This window comes from Pleurodeles waltl, chromosome 11 (assembly GCF_031143425.1).
Source record: "Pleurodeles waltl isolate 20211129_DDA chromosome 11, aPleWal1.hap1.20221129, whole genome shotgun sequence".
NCBI classification, from domain to species: domain Eukaryota; kingdom Metazoa; phylum Chordata; class Amphibia; order Caudata; family Salamandridae; genus Pleurodeles; species Pleurodeles waltl.
The window spans coordinates 59657755-59673640 of record NC_090450.1 but is presented as its reverse complement, the minus strand read 5'-3'; positions in this window follow the sequence as shown (position 1 = coordinate 59673640).

Genomic DNA, 15886 nt, shown 5'->3' with positions numbered 1-15886 from the left:
GTAATTCTTTCCTTCATTATTTTCCGTGACCCTTTCTCTATCTGGTGACCCAAGTATTTCACTTTCTTCTGACAGAACTGCAGTTTGGAAGGAGACACTTTATGTCCATTCTCTCCCAAATGGTTCAACAGAGCAATGGTATCGGCTGTGCAGCCACTTTCTGTCTTTGATGCAACCAGTAAGTCATCAATGTACTGTACTAGGGTTGACTCGAATGGCAACTCTAACTCTTCCAAGTCTCTCTTTAGAACCTGATTGAATATCGACGGTGACTCAGAAAACCCTTGAGGAATTCGGCACCAACTGTACACTCTGTCTAGGAATTTGAAACAAAAGAGGAATTGGCTGTCCTCATGAAGAGGCACAGAAAAGAATGCTTGTGACAAATCGATGACTGAGAACCACTCAGCCTCGCAAGGGATCTGAAACATTATCACAGCTGGATTCGGTACGACAGGGCAGCACTTGATTATGATGTCATTTATTTTTCTCAAATCCTGTACAAGTCGGACTTTCCCACTTGGCTTTATTAGTCCCATTATCGGTGAATTACATGGGCTGCTTAATACTTCTCTCAGTACTCCCTGCTTCACGAATTCGTCAATAAGTTGGGCAACTTTCATGAGGGTATCTTGTGGCATGTGGTATTGTGGGGTCTGGGGAAAGATCGCATTGGGTTTTACCATCACTTTTACTGGTTCTACTCCTTTCATCAATCCCACCTCTTTCCCTGTCATGTCCCACACTTTCTCTCCGACTGTTTCCCGTAGTTCTGCTGGGATATCTTCTTCAGTTATCATTGGTAAAAGACAAATCAGAGGATACTCTTCGTCAACTGTTTCTATCTCATCCCCCTCTACACTGTCCTCGTCTTCCCCATCATTGCTCGTCTCTATTGTTATTCCTTCGTTTGAACACATGATCGAGCAACCCAATTTACACAATAGGTCTCTTCCTAACAGTGCTATCGGACTTGAGTCACACACCACAAACTGATGTACCCCTTGATAGTTACCAATGTTGACTGGTATCGGATCTGTTATTGGGTTCGTCAGATGCCTGTTTGCTACTCCCACCACTTGAACTGTCCTCCCTGAGAGTGGCAAATTTGGTACTTCACTGCTCTTAACAGTTGAACGTGTGGCTCCCGTGTCAACCAAGAATGAAACACGATGACCCATTACTCTTCCTTCTACGTACGGACCCTTTTGATCAACTTCTAGGGATGCCGCAAGCACACAATCTCCTTCCTCTTCTGAGCTTTCACTCTCCCATACATTGTTTATTCCACTCTCACTGTGTAATGGGAACTGTTGTACTGTGCCGTTTGTGCTCATTACCTGACCCGTTACCTGTGGAGGAACCATCATTTGCTGCTGACTCATTGGTGCCAAAGGTATTTGCATTTGCTGATTAGGTACCATAGGTAACTGCTGTTGCATCGGCTGCATTTGCGTCATCTGCACACGGGGCATCTGCATCTGCTGCGGCTGCATAGGTTGTAATCCCTGCAATTGATTCATGGTCTGAAAATTTGAGTTTGGACCCCTCATTTTCGGTCCTCTCATTGTCTGAAATGCATTGACATCATTGTTTTGCTGACCAACACCTACACCTGCACCTGCACCTTCCTGCACCACCATTGGGCACTCGCGTTTCCAATGACCTACGTTTCCGCACGCGTGACACGGCATCACTTTCTTCATTGCCTGCACACCTGTCACAACAGTGTTCAAATCCGGACCATTATTCACAAAACCTCCTCTGCCTCTGCCTCTGCCTCTGCCTTGTGGCTGAAACGCCATGTTTCCTTGCAACTGCGGCTGCTGTTGCTGAAACACCATGCCTCCCTGCAACTGCGGCTGCTGTTGCGGTACCTGCTGTTGGAACCCTTGCATCCCTGGCAACCCTTGCAGTCCTTGCAGACCTTGTAAGCCTGTCTGAGCCGCCTTAAGCTGCATCATCATCACCTTCTCTTTCAGCTTTTTCTGTTTCACCTCAATTTCGTCGCTACAGTATTTCGCATAAGTCAAGACTTCATCAATCGGTTTCGACTGCCAGCAGATCAAATGCGATTTTATCATCTGACTTATATCTGGTCTCAGCCCTTCCACAAATCTGAACACAAAGTGAAGCATATCTTTCGCCTCGATTGCTTCTGTGCCACTGTAATTCTTGAACGCCTTCAACAACCTCTCATAGTAACTATGAATCGATTCTTTAGCCTCTTGGGCAGTTCGATCAATTTTCTGCCAATCCACATTTTTCGCGGCAACCTTCGTCTTCAAATGCTCAATCACCTTATAGTACAGACACATCACCATAGGTGATGGTGCACCCGTCTCTCTGTCTCTCTCTGGTTCACTTGTCGGCCAACCTACAGCTCTTTTGCAATCCTCCCGCAAATCTGCCGGAACCACAATCTCGAATAGAGTGTTCAGGTCTTCCCAGAGACATTTGGCAAGCTTTACAAACCTATCAGTCTGTTGATACCATTCGATCGGCTTCTCTCTCAGTTTGGGAAAATCATTCGTAAAGGACTGAATATCACTCCTGTGCCATGGTACATGTACTAACTTTCCCCCTGCTGTCTCCCTCATTGGTAACATAGTTACTGTATCACTGCTCTGTGGTCTTTTCTCATTGTGTTCTGTAACACTGTCCCTCCTCTTGTCCTTCCTCTTTACCCATCTGCTTTCCCACTTGTCTAAGCACCTCCACATTTGGGCACTCTGCAACAATTCTCTAAGGTGTGCCTTCATGCCTGCTGATCTCATGTGTTCAAAATCTGTGGTTCCAAAATCCAACCTATAGCTCCTGCTCAAGTGTTTCGTCTTGCCTATGTCAATCCCGTTCCTGTCTGCTACTTCCTGCAAACTTTTATGTACCTTGTTTACCTCTTTCGTGATCTTTGGACATAGATACCTCAACTCCTCTTCCGTGTAGGATTCTAACCTGTTCACACCCATATTCCCTTCCACCAATTCTTGTGCTTCCATGTTCAGCCTCATCCTGCTCAAGTAATCGTCTCCTTTCCCACTGTCTGAACTTTGTGTTGAATTTAGACTGTTGAACCACTGTGTCAGCTGTTGCGCATTTACCCCCATCAGTGTAGCATTCACATCGACTGCCATCGATGGTTGTGGCAACTTTTCAGTATTCGATGTTAAAGGTATTATCAGTGGGGGGCTCGACCTCACCAGTGTTGATGGAGCGCATACGGGACTAAACTCCATCAAGGACCCAGACCCAGTTGGCTGAGCCACTATCGGGGTTATCCCTGGAGTGTTTTCTATGCACCTTCTTTCTGTCCCATTCTGCAGCATTTGTCCCTGACTGCTCATACCTAAGTTAGGCTGACTATACAAAGGTACCACTGGACCTACAGTAATGGGCAGTGATATCGCATCTGGATTTTGTCCATTTCCCATATTCTGAGGCATGTTCATCCCCACATTATGGGCCATCATTGCCGGCATGCCCATCTGACTCCCCGTCATTTGAGCATGAACGCTTCCTCCCTGCATCTGCTTTTGAGGCATCATAAACTGAGTTGATTCAGCCTGTGCCATTGTTGGGTTGTAACCATTCTGTACGCCCCTTACGGTTGGATCTAGAATCATTCCTCCACTGTTATCACTGCTGTAGTACCCTGACATCTGCGGCTGATAGTGTTCTGCTGGTTTCAACACGGGCACATCTGGGTACATCCTCCTGACCTGCGGTATCTGTGGGGTGAGCAGTAAGCTCGGATCCTTAGATCCCGATGGTACTCCTGTATTCTGCGTTTCCCCGTTCTGTACCGATGCCGGAGGGGCAGAACTGGTACTTGGACCTTGTCCATTCTCTGCATAAGGTGGTGGACGGTCGTTCAGCAACTCCATTATCAATTCCTCATCCTCTAGCTCCTCTTCTTTTCTCAACTTTTCCTCGTCCTCTCTGTCCTTGGAACACTTCCTGTCTGTCTTACAGGTAGCTTTCTTACCTGTCTCCTCTTCATCTTTAGTAATTGCGGGGAACAATTTTATTCCCTGCAATACGTCTGACCTCCACACCTTCTGTGCATTATCCCACCTAGCATCCGCTAGTGTCTTTTCTACCTTCCTCATCCTTGTTTCAAACTTGTTTTTCTGTTGCTGCCTAGCCATGAGTTCCCATATTGCTAGAGCCTCAAACTGTGCTGGCCTTGGAGGTACTTTCATGTCATACATCGTGAATCTCAAATTCTCTAGGACCCTTATATTGAATGTCCCATGTATCGGGAATGCTACGCTCCCATGTTTCTCTGTCCACTTGTGCCATTGTTTTAGCCAAAGGCACGGAGCTACCCCTTTTTCCTCCATTACAATGTAAGCTGGTGTACCCTCGGGCGGCGTTTCCTCTCCTACGCTCGCTTTAATGTAAGTCTCCCCCTTCATCGCACTCCTAAATGCTTTAAGGAATTTCATTTTTTCGTCTTTTAATTCACAAAGTTTACTGTTATTCCACAAAATTTGTAATCAATAGGTGACTTTAATTCCCGGAATACTCTTCACCTGCCTTTCCCCTTCCAATCGAGTGCCACGGACTGCGTCCAATCCGTGCGCGACCCTTCTTTCCAACCAACCTATCCCAGCGCGGCTCTTAGTGACGTCACACTCACACACACTGCGGCTGACAAAGCCTCGCGGCTAATCCTCCTTCACTCAGTTCCTCCCGTAACAGCTTTTGCATGTATCGCGAGCTACCAAAAACTAAGACAGATCTGTCGGTTTACTACAGGAAGGGTAACACAATCGCTTCAGGACCTTAGGGACTTTTCACTAACCTCGACCACTATTCGATCTGTTTCACCAGCCTCGGCCGCTATTCCGTCTTTCTCAATCCCCACATTCGCAAGCAAATCTGACCCGCAGACCTACTCTCAACTTGTCAATGATCTGTTCTAGTGCACTTAGAATCTTGTCAAAGCCCGAAGTCGAAGTTCCTATCACTCCCTAACACACGTACCCACTCGTTGACCACGCCCGATCAACCTACTAAACCGCCCAGACCACAACATGGATCAACATACTCCGGAGTCTCTTGACCTCGCAGGGCCCGCCTCAACAACAACAACCACGTGGACCTTTTTATGCACAAAGCGCCAGACGCACATGAAGTTCGACGACTTCCCTACTCTCACACTCGGAGCCGCACCTCCGTTACTCTATGAAGTTCGACGACCTCTCTACTTCTACACTCGGAGTCGCACCTCCGCTATCCTTAAAAAGAAAATCCTCGCAACCCTTTCACACACCCTGCGGCAATAAGCTGTGCAAGCGCAAAACCCTAACTTCACTCATACCATCACTAGTACCGCCAACGCTGTTTCCACATCTCCTTTCTCTCCATTCGCAAGCTTCGAGATCCTGGGAAAGTCGCGGTGGACCTAGCCCATCATCATCTTGTCAATCAGTTTTATCCAGGAAAATCTAATTCAACTTTTCGAATGGGGTCTCAAAATGCGTAACCGTTAATTCGACACCATGTACTCTAATGGTACAGGGTCCCAAAAGACATAACCGTCCTCTGCTACCATCTACTGATAGAGCGGAACGTGGTAACAATTTACCTGCGTTCGGATGCTCTTTAGGTCGATGAATCTTTTGGCTAAGTGGGAACTCTCTGTACTCTTAATTGATCAATCACCTTATATCGATAATCAATAACGAACGTAAGCAACACCTTGAACAACATAACACTTAACAATTAATCCAGAATACATTTCGGCGAACCCTGACCTTTCAGCCAGGAATAACCACACCAGTTTATTGCAAAGTTAGTGAATTTATTTCCCTATATTAACAAAGCTAGCACAATATAAATGTGTCTCAACACCAAATGATAAACATAAATGAACATTAATAGCTGTCCATATCGTCGAAACAAGTGTAATCTATGTAGCATTTGAATCACAAGGCATTCGATAGTGGCAATGCAAAGCACTAATACGATAATCTGTAATGGGCTAATTGCGTACATTTAGTCAGCATAACAAGAGCTCCAATTGCATCGTGTGACATATGGAATCCTCGTCTAACCTCAAATTAGCATCAGCATGTGGGAATTCATGCAAAAACAATTTGGCAACATCAATTTAGAAAACTCCTAGCTAGGGCCCTTATCAAAATCAGCAGTTGGTTACCTAAAGGAAACACAATGCAATTTTACAATTTCCTTTCATATTTACCAATTCCAATCAGCAATCAATGAAGTCTTCGTCTCACAGGTACCGTTTCTCGATCAGCATGGGACGGGACAAAGGGGCAGGGGTGAACGGGGCAATTGCCTCACGGCGGCAAGTTAAGGCTACTACTTCATGCAAAGGGACAAATCAAAGTTAAAGTCTCTAGGGCAAGAATCATTAAAGTCTCTTTCTCTCGACTAGAGAAAGCATCAAAGTCTCTCAAAATGGCGTCGCAGCAAAATGGGTCATAGTAGCTACGAAGTCAAAATGGCGGGATGTCCGAAGATAGAGAGAGCTTCCCTCTCGTGCACCTGGGTTTTATAGACAACAATTCAAGTCCTGTAGGGTCTCCATTGGTGGGTTCATAGGTTAGCTTCAAATTGACCAATCAAAAACGACAGTTCTCAAGCTTTTACTTAAGCATACATTATCCTTGGAGATGGGTACGCAATTTGCAACATTGTTTCTCGATTAGCTTACTCTCAGAAGCTCCATTGTCCGCACCTGCAAGCCGACCTTGAATTTAAGAGAAAATATGCCATGCTGGCACCAACTTTAAGATAAGCATGCGAGCAGTCTCTGTGGAAAAGTACAGCTTCAAGCAGAAATACACGTTTAATAGCACAGTGGAAAAATACGAACGTTTAAACCGTGAGACCAGGCAACTAGGCCAAAGCCTCCGCTAAAGTAATGCCAAGCTAAGGCATTTCAAATAAGCAAATCGTAGCACACGTTTAAGATTATGTCGAATTAGTACATTCCTAATACACCACGTTATATAAAGCACGCGTATAAATGATGGCAAACTACTCTGAGGGCACATTTTGTCCCCGTACAATCTTTATTAATTCGGTTAATGTCACACATGATTATTTCAGCACTACGTTTATGCGTTAATAAATCAAAACCTTCATTTTCTGCTTCATCACCACTTATTGGCTTTAGTTGTCGTAATTCCCCAGTTGTTTCTGCAAAATGTTTGTAGAGCTTCCCTAACATCTGTTTAGGATGGCATGTCCTGTAACGCCCTGGGGCTCAGGCACCAAGTGGTTATACAGAGGTGCATGAATTCATTCCGATTACAAATCAGTAGTAATGTGTGATCTAACATTGCGTACATAGTTAAATAATATATATGTGGGGCATACTTTGAGCAGAACTGATGTAGTTCTGGAGTAGTGAGATCAATATTTTTGTTGTGCTTCTTAAGTATAAATGCGATCACTTTGTTCATACACGTCACTATTATTAGTTCAATATATACTAATGTTGTGGTTACTTCTCCACGACAGAAGGCATGTTTCCCAATCTAGCACAGAAACATATATCAATTAGTAAATGCACCGTTGTCCTTTCTTTATGTCTTATGGCAGAAGATGAACCACAATGTCTACAACCTATCACCGTAATACACATGGGGCTAATTATTTAGATGCTACCTTTCTGTTAACAAGGTCCTCTACTCCATTCGTGTCACACGTAAGTGTAAACATCAACTAGTCTTTGCACACACAAAATGCTGAGAGGGTACCCATGTCATGCTTTCTTTTTTATATAAATAGTTTTGAATAAATGTCACAACTGTTTACGAAACGTTCTTGATAATCATGTGGTTGAGATGGAGTTTATCCCAAAGAATGCAGTAGATGCGGTTATATACAGAAAATTTCCACAATCACTATTCAACTACCAGCTTGAAAACCTTATGGAATGTTATCATGTAATGTATCTCTTATTCCCAGACGTGATGTTATCCATCTGTTCATAAAACTCTACTTACATCCCAAGTGTATTCTTCATCACTTGTATCTTCTCAGTATAGTAGAATGCAGGAGGGGTACACTGCTTTCAAACTCTTGCATAACAAATGAAGAAATGACCATGCTTTAGGAAAGGAATTAGGTTTATTATTTCAGAAATAGGAGCTCACAAGTAAGTAGTACAGTAAATGTAAGGTTAATGCAGTAGTTCATGCAGCGTTTGTCTACATGCTGCCAGGCAAATTTTTGCAAACATTAAGGGGCATATTTATACTCCGTTTGCGCCGAAATTGCGTCGTTTTTTTTTGACGCAATTTCGACGCAAAACTAACGCAAACTAACGCCATATTTATACTATGGCGTTAGAGGCGAATAGCGCCAAAGTTCCCGGAATGTGCGTCATTTTTTAGCGTGAACCCCTTCCTTGCGTTAATGATATGCAAGGGAGGCGTTCCCGTCTAAAAAATGACTCCCAGGCCTTTACGTGGTATTTATACTCCCGGGCAAAAGAGACGCCCGGGAGTGGGCGTGGCTAAAAACGGCGCATTTGCGCCGCTTTTTAACGCCTGGGTCAGGCATGGCGTTAAGGGACAAGTGGGCTCAAAATGAGCCCAGAGTGCCCTCCCCTGCCCCCAGGGACCCCCCCTGCCACCCTTGCCCACCCCAGGAGGACACCCAAGGCTGGAGGGACCCACCCCAGGTAAGTTCAGGTAAGTATTTTTTTTTTTTATTTTAATAATTTTTTGTGGCATAGGGGGGCCTGATTTGTGCCCCCCTACATGCCACTATGCCCAATGACCATGCCCAGGGGACAGAAGTCCCCTGGGCATGGCCATTGGGCAAGGGGGCATGACTCCTATCTTTACAATGATAGGAGTCATGTTGATGGGGGATGGGCGTCGAAAATAAATGGCGCAAGTCGGGTTAAGACGATTTTTTCGACGTAACCTGACTTGCCCCATTTTAAGACGCCCATGCGCCATTTTCCCCCTACGCCGGCGCTGTCTGGTCTACGTGGTTTTTTCCCACGCAAACCAGGCAGCGCCGGTCTGCTTGCGCCGTCTAACGCCATTCCATAAATACGGCGCCCGCATGGCGCTTCAGAATGGCGTTAGACGGCGCAAAACTTTTTGACGCTAAACTGCGTTAGCGCAGTTTAGCGTCAAAAAGTATAAATATGGCCCTAAATCTATAAAACACGCACAGCAAGCCAGAGGGAAAGGTCGAAGATTCAAATTGTTTTCTTGCATATAGGTGTTTAGCTCTTGAGTTTCAGCCTGCTGATTTTGCTACTTGTCAATATAGGCTTCATAATATTTTGTTTTTTATAATATTTATCTCTCTTTCTTCATACCATGCGTTTGCTGTTTTTTGCCAAACACCGGTGTTACCCAATTTAATAGTATTCAGTTGTAGTAGCAGCCGGTATTTTAAATTGTAGTGGGATGGGCACACACACTCACTACAACCCATGCACAAATACACACGGGTGCACATACTCACACCCAACCATTCACTTGCAGAAACGTGTTACACCCCTCCCCCGAGTAAATAGTTGGGAGCAGGTGTTTTCGCTCAGGTATGGTAAGGTGGACTCTCGGATTTCACCTACATGCAAACACGGAAAAAAAACACACTCTCTCTTTCCGCACTGTTTTGGCTTTCTTAACCCCTTCGCTGCCAGGCCTTTTCCCCCTCCTGTGCCGAGCCTTTTTTTTGCTATTTGGGGCCGTTCGCGCTTAGGCCCTCATAACCTTTTGTTCACATAAGCTACCCACGCCAAACTTGCGTCCTTTTTGTCCAACATCCTAGGGATTCTAGAGGTACCCAGACTTTGTGGGTTCCCTTGAAGGAGGCCAAGAAATTAGCCAAAATACAGTGCAATTTTTTTATTTTATTTTTTAAATGGGAAAAAGTGGCTGCAGAAGAAGGCTTGTGGTTTTTTCCCTGAAAATGGCATCAACAAAGGGTTTGCGGTGCTAAAATCACCAGCTTCCCAGCTTTCAGGAACAGGCAGACTTGAATCAGAAAACCCAATTTTTCAACACAAATGTGGCTTTTTACTGGGACATACCCCATTTTTACAATTCCTTGTGCTTTCAGCCTCCTTCCAGTCTGTGACAAAAATGGGCATGGAAACAATGCTGGATCCCAGACACCTAAACATTTCTGAAAAGTAGACAAAATTCTGAATTCAGCAAGGGGTCATCTGTGTAGATCCTACAAGGGTTTCCTACAGAAAATAACAACTGAAAAAGAAAAATATTGAAATTGAGGTGAAAAAAACATCAACTTTTTCTCTACGTTTTACTCTGTAACTTTTTCCTGCAATGTCAGATTTTCGAAAGCAATATACTGTTACGTCTGAGGGAGACTCCTCTGGTTGCGGGGATATATAGGGCTTGTAGGTTCATCAAGAACCCTAGGTACCCAGAGCCAATAAATGAGCTGCACCCTGCAGTGCGTTTTCATTCTATACCGGGTATACAGCAATTCATTTGCTGAAATATAAAGAGTGAAAAATAGCTATCAAGAAAACCTTTGTATTTCCAAAAAGGGTATAAGATAAGGTTTTGAGGAGCAGTGGTTATTTGGACATCTCTGAATTCCGGGGTGACCATACTAGCATGTGAATTACAGGGCATTTCTCAAATAGATGTCTTTTTTACACACTCTCTTTTATTTGGAAGGAAAAAATTGTAGAGAAAGACAAGGGGCAATAACACTTGTTTTGCTAATCTATGTTCCCCCAAGTCTCCCGATAAAAATGATACCTCACTTGTGAGGGTAGGCCTAGAGCCCGTGACAGGAAACGCCCCAAAACGCAACGTGGACACATCACATTTTTTTAAAGAAAACAGAGGTGTTTTTTGCAAAGTGCCTACCTGTAGATTTTGGCCTCTAGCTCAGCCGGCACCTAGGGAAACCTACCAAACCTCTGCATTTTTGAAAACTAGATACCTAGGGGAATACAAGATGGGGTGACTTGTGGGGCTCTGACCAGGTTCTGTTACCAAGAATCCTTTGCAAACCTCAAAATTTGGCTAAAAAAACAAATTTTCCTAACATTTCGGTGACAGAAAGTTCTGGAATCTGAGAGGAGCCGTAAATTTCCTTCCATCCAGTGTTCCCCCAAGTCTCCCGATAAAAATGATACCTCACTTGTGTGGGTAGGCCTAGCGTCCGCGACAGGAAATGGCCCAAAACACAACGTGGACACATCACATTTTTTCATAGAAAACAGTGCCTACCTCCCCGGTGCCTAGTGGTTTCTGCCCCCTTGGGGGCATATTGACCTAAAATCGGCCCATCTGCCCCCAAGGGCCTAATAACAATAGGCCGATCTGCCCCCAGGGGGGCAGAAATGGCCTAAAATAAATTTTCCCTCCCAATGCCCCCCAACCCCACCTGGGAGCTCCCTTGCCTACGGGATCGCTCCCCCTGCGTGACATTGGCGCCAAAAAAAGAATCCCCGGTGCCTAGTGGTTTCTATCCCCTTGGGGGCAGATTGAACTAAAATCGGCCCATCTGCCCCCAAGGGGGGCAGAAATGGTCTAAATACAATTTGCCTCCAGGGGGCGACCCTTGCCTAATGGGTTGCTCCCCATCTCTAAAAAAACAAACAGACAAAAAAAACCACAAAAAAACAATTTGCCCTGGCGCCTAGACGTTTCTGCCCCCCCTGGAGGCAGATCACCCTAATAACAATAGGCCGATCTGCCCCTGGGGGGGCAGAAATGGCCTAAAAAATTTTTGCCCTCCCAACCCCCCAAACCCTTCCGGGAGCGACCCTTGCCTACAGGATCACTCCCCCGTATGACATTTGCGCCCAAAAAAAAATCCCAGGTGCCCAGTGGTTTCTGCCCCCTTGGGGGCAGATTGACCCAAAATCGGCCAATCTGCCCCCAAGGGGGGCAAAAATTGTCTAAATACAATTTGCCCCCCAGGGGAGCGACCCTTGCCTAATGGGTCGCTCCCCATCTCTAAAAAAACAAACAAACAAAAAAAAAAACACAAAAAAAAAAATTGCCCTGGCGCCTAGAGGTTTCTGCCCCCCCTTGGGGCAGATCGGCCTAATAACAATAGGCCGATTTTAGGCAGAAATGGCCTAAAATAAATTTGCTCCCTCAACCCCCCCCCCCCCCTGGAGTGACCCTTGCCTACGGGGTCGCTCCCCCTGCGTGGCATTGGTGCAAAAAAAAAATCCCCGGTGCCTAGTGGTTTCTACACCCCTTGGGGGCAGATTGGCGTAGCAAAAATCGGCCGATCTGGCCTAAATACAATTTTCCCCTCCAGGGGAGCGACTCTTGTCCAAGGGGGTCGCTCCCCATCTGTAAAACAAAAAGGTCCCCGGTGCCTAGTGGTTTCTGCCCCCCTGGAGCGCAGATCGGCCTAATCAAAATAGGCTGATCTACCCCCCAGGGGGGCAGAAATGGCCTAAAATAATTTTCCCCTCTAGGGGAGCGACCCTTGTTTAAGGGGTCGCTCCCCTTGCGTGAAATACACAAAAACAAAAAAAACTCCCTGGTGTCTAGTGGTTTCTGCCCCCCTTGGGGGCAGTTTGGCCTCATCAAAATAGGCCAATCTGCCCCAAAGGGGGGCAGAAATGGCCTAAATATAATTTGCCCCCCAGGGGAGCGACCCTTGCCTAATGGGTCACTCCCCAGCTCTAAAAAAACAAACAAACAAAAAAAACACACAAAAAAAAAATGGGTGGGGTGGGGGGTTTCGGGGGTGGAAGGTGAAGGGCTTCCCCTTCCATCCCTGACTTGGGGGGGTAGGGGGAGAACCCCACAGAGGGAGCGCTAGTGCTCCCTCTAGGCTCTGTGACCAGGACGTAATGGTTACGTCCTGGGCACAGCAGCACTGTGCCTCAGGACGTAACCATAACGTCCTGGGCACAGAACCGGTTAAAACTGTTGGTTAGTTTACAACATATTGGGCCTGATGTACAAAGCAATTTTGCAGTCGCAAAGGGAGAATGTCGCCGTTTGCAACAGAAAATGGCTTTGTCCAAAGTACTATCCCTATTTTACATAAATAGGAATTGCAACTCACAATTAGGAAGGGACGTTCCAAGAGCATCCCTTCCTAAATGCATCTCGCAGAACCATGTTTGATTGTTTTGTGACTGTGAATGTGGTCACAAAACAATTGCAGTTAACATCAATTTTAAATTGTTGTTAACTCATTCACAAACAGGAAGGGGTCCCCACAGGACCACCTCCCATTTGTGAATGGTAGCGAAAATGTTTTTTCAGAGCAGTCAGTGGTCCCACGGTCCACTGCCTACTCTGAAAAAATAAAATGAAAAGTTTTCATTTTTGTTTTAGAAATGCATCCCATTTTCCTTTGAGGAAAATGGGCTGTATTAAAAAAACTGCTTTATTGAAAAAGCAGTCACAGGCATGGTGATCTGCTGACTCCAGCAGGCCCCCAGCCCTATGAGTGTGGCCATTCCCAAATGGGTCACAAATTGCGACCTGCCTCATGAACATTAATGAGGCAGCTCCTTTGCAACCCATTTGGGAATCAATAGCAGTGTCTTAAACACTGTTGTATATTACAGATTACGACTCGCAATTGGCGACTCACAAAAATATGCAAACTGTGAGTCACAATCTGAAATGGTGATACATCGGGCCCATTATCGTTTAAGTAACCCTAATCCACACTGCTCTCCCTTTCCACCACACCGTAAACTCCCTCATGCCCTGCTTAAGTAATTTATTTCACCATGATAAACCAGAGTAATTGTTAGGAAATTTGAAGCTCAAAATCCCTAATCTTACTGACCAATCTACGGCCCAGTTTATTAAATCACCCTTTTCAACTCTTTGGCACATCATCATGCCGCGTTTTGCATTTACAAATCATTTTGCACCCATTTAACCACTTGAAAAAACTTTAGTACATTACAGGGTTTGTCTCTCAATTGTCAGGTGAAATGATTGCCTCATGGGAGAGGAGATAGTCTCATGAGTACAAGAAGATGGATGAGACAGACGAACAAGGTACCTATATTTATACCCAGGATTTGATTTCATGAACTACATACGAGTTCATTTAGAAATGTAATTAATGTTGAGTGACCTCTTCTCACCAGAACTAATTGACTGCCTGCCTTTTTTCACACTCAATTGGGTAGTCATATGATATTGTAAAAATATATTTGTTAACTACATTAATATAAAAATACCGCTCATAAATTTCTGTTGACAATTAATATTGTATTTTAGACAGTGACATTACCTTGCTTATCTTTTTACAGTGAAAACCATTACATTTTTTCGAAGTAAAATATGAGTTTCATTTAGCTAAATCTTCAAAATAATGCGTTCATGGTGTCTTGGTGATAACTAGTTTTCTGACTCAAACCACATTCCAGAATGTACACAATTCCCAATTCAGATTTAAAATATAGACTGCTCCTCAGTAGTTGTTTTCAGTCATGGCTCGCAGGGGTTACAGGGGATGGGGCAGTGCATGGGGAGGTGTTAAAAAAATTAAAAAAACACACCTCAAGGCTGCGCTGCACCGCCGCTCCTCCGTCTCCTCAAAAGCATAGGCTGCCAGCCTGCCCTGCGGGCAATCGGGACGCAGCCCAGAGTGGCATTAGGATTGGCTCGGAGTGCCCAACCAGGGACGTTCCAAGGCAGAGCGGGAGCCTGTGCCTGCTCTCTCCAGCCCGGCAACAGAGTGCTCGGCTGGAGAGAGACCTATTCGCATGAGATGGCCAGCCAAACATACATGCTCACTGAGAGGAGTGCACAGTGCACTCCCCTGGTCCCCGTCATCCCCAATGCCCTGCTCTTTAACAATGAAAGGATAATAAACTTTATTTATTATCCTTTTATTGTTAAAGAATTTGCAGAGATTTCTGCTGGCGGGGGGCGACGCTCCTCCGCCATAGCAGAGGAGCCGCCACTGCTTGTTTTCGGTTGTGCCCAAATGAGTGGACACACAAGTGTGTGGCCACACAATTTTCGAAAGATAAAAACTTGAGAAAATTGTGTTGGCAATGTGTACACATTCTTAATTTGCGCACTTTGAATTGGGCTGAAAAATAACAGAAATTAGGATTATATGCCCAAACTCAGAATGGTGTAATATTTGCATGTCTCACACTCACCTTGATGCTTATGAGGTCCTGAAATGAGGGCATGAGTAAATTTGCTTCAAGCGATGGATGACTCAAGGGGATATTAAAGACTGATGGCATCATTATGAGCCACATTCTAATTCCAGTTGGAACGTACACAGGAGTTTGCTCCCAAATCAGAAATATCAGCTTAGCTAGAAAATACACGCACCTTAGATTGGAAGTGGGAGCATCTTAGATTGGAAGTGGGATCCATCGTCACTCATTTTTGGTGACCGACACTTATTTTACCTCATTAAGTTTTCAGCTAAGGAAGCCCAGAGAAGAACACTAAAGGAAGAAAGGAAGAGAAAGGTGCATAGACAGTGACAAAGGGAAAAAGCATGGATGAAAAAGAAACTGAAAAACTGAAAGAGCTATCTAAAGGGAGATGGGGAGCATGGTGTTGGGCAAAGGATGCATGAGCTGGAAGCAAGCCTACACAGCCTTAGTGACTGGCACGGCAGATAGGGCAGCAAGCTTCGGAGCAAAACTCTGGGCCCTGGCACTTATGTTTTATTACAGCTGAAGTGCTGTACATATGGCAATAGGCTACTGGGGCAAAGCTGAAAATGTTATTTCCTTCATTTAAAACTGTGGCCCATTCATCATGTTAATTTTTAATGTAGCTCGCTGTGAAAGTCAATGTCCAATGCTAATTGCGCATGAGCTTTCAAGTACAGAGCAAGTGTATTAAGTTTTCCAAATAAATATACAAGTCTGTACTTCATCATCACTTCTACAACATTAGGCGATTCGACCTGATATGTGCTTTCT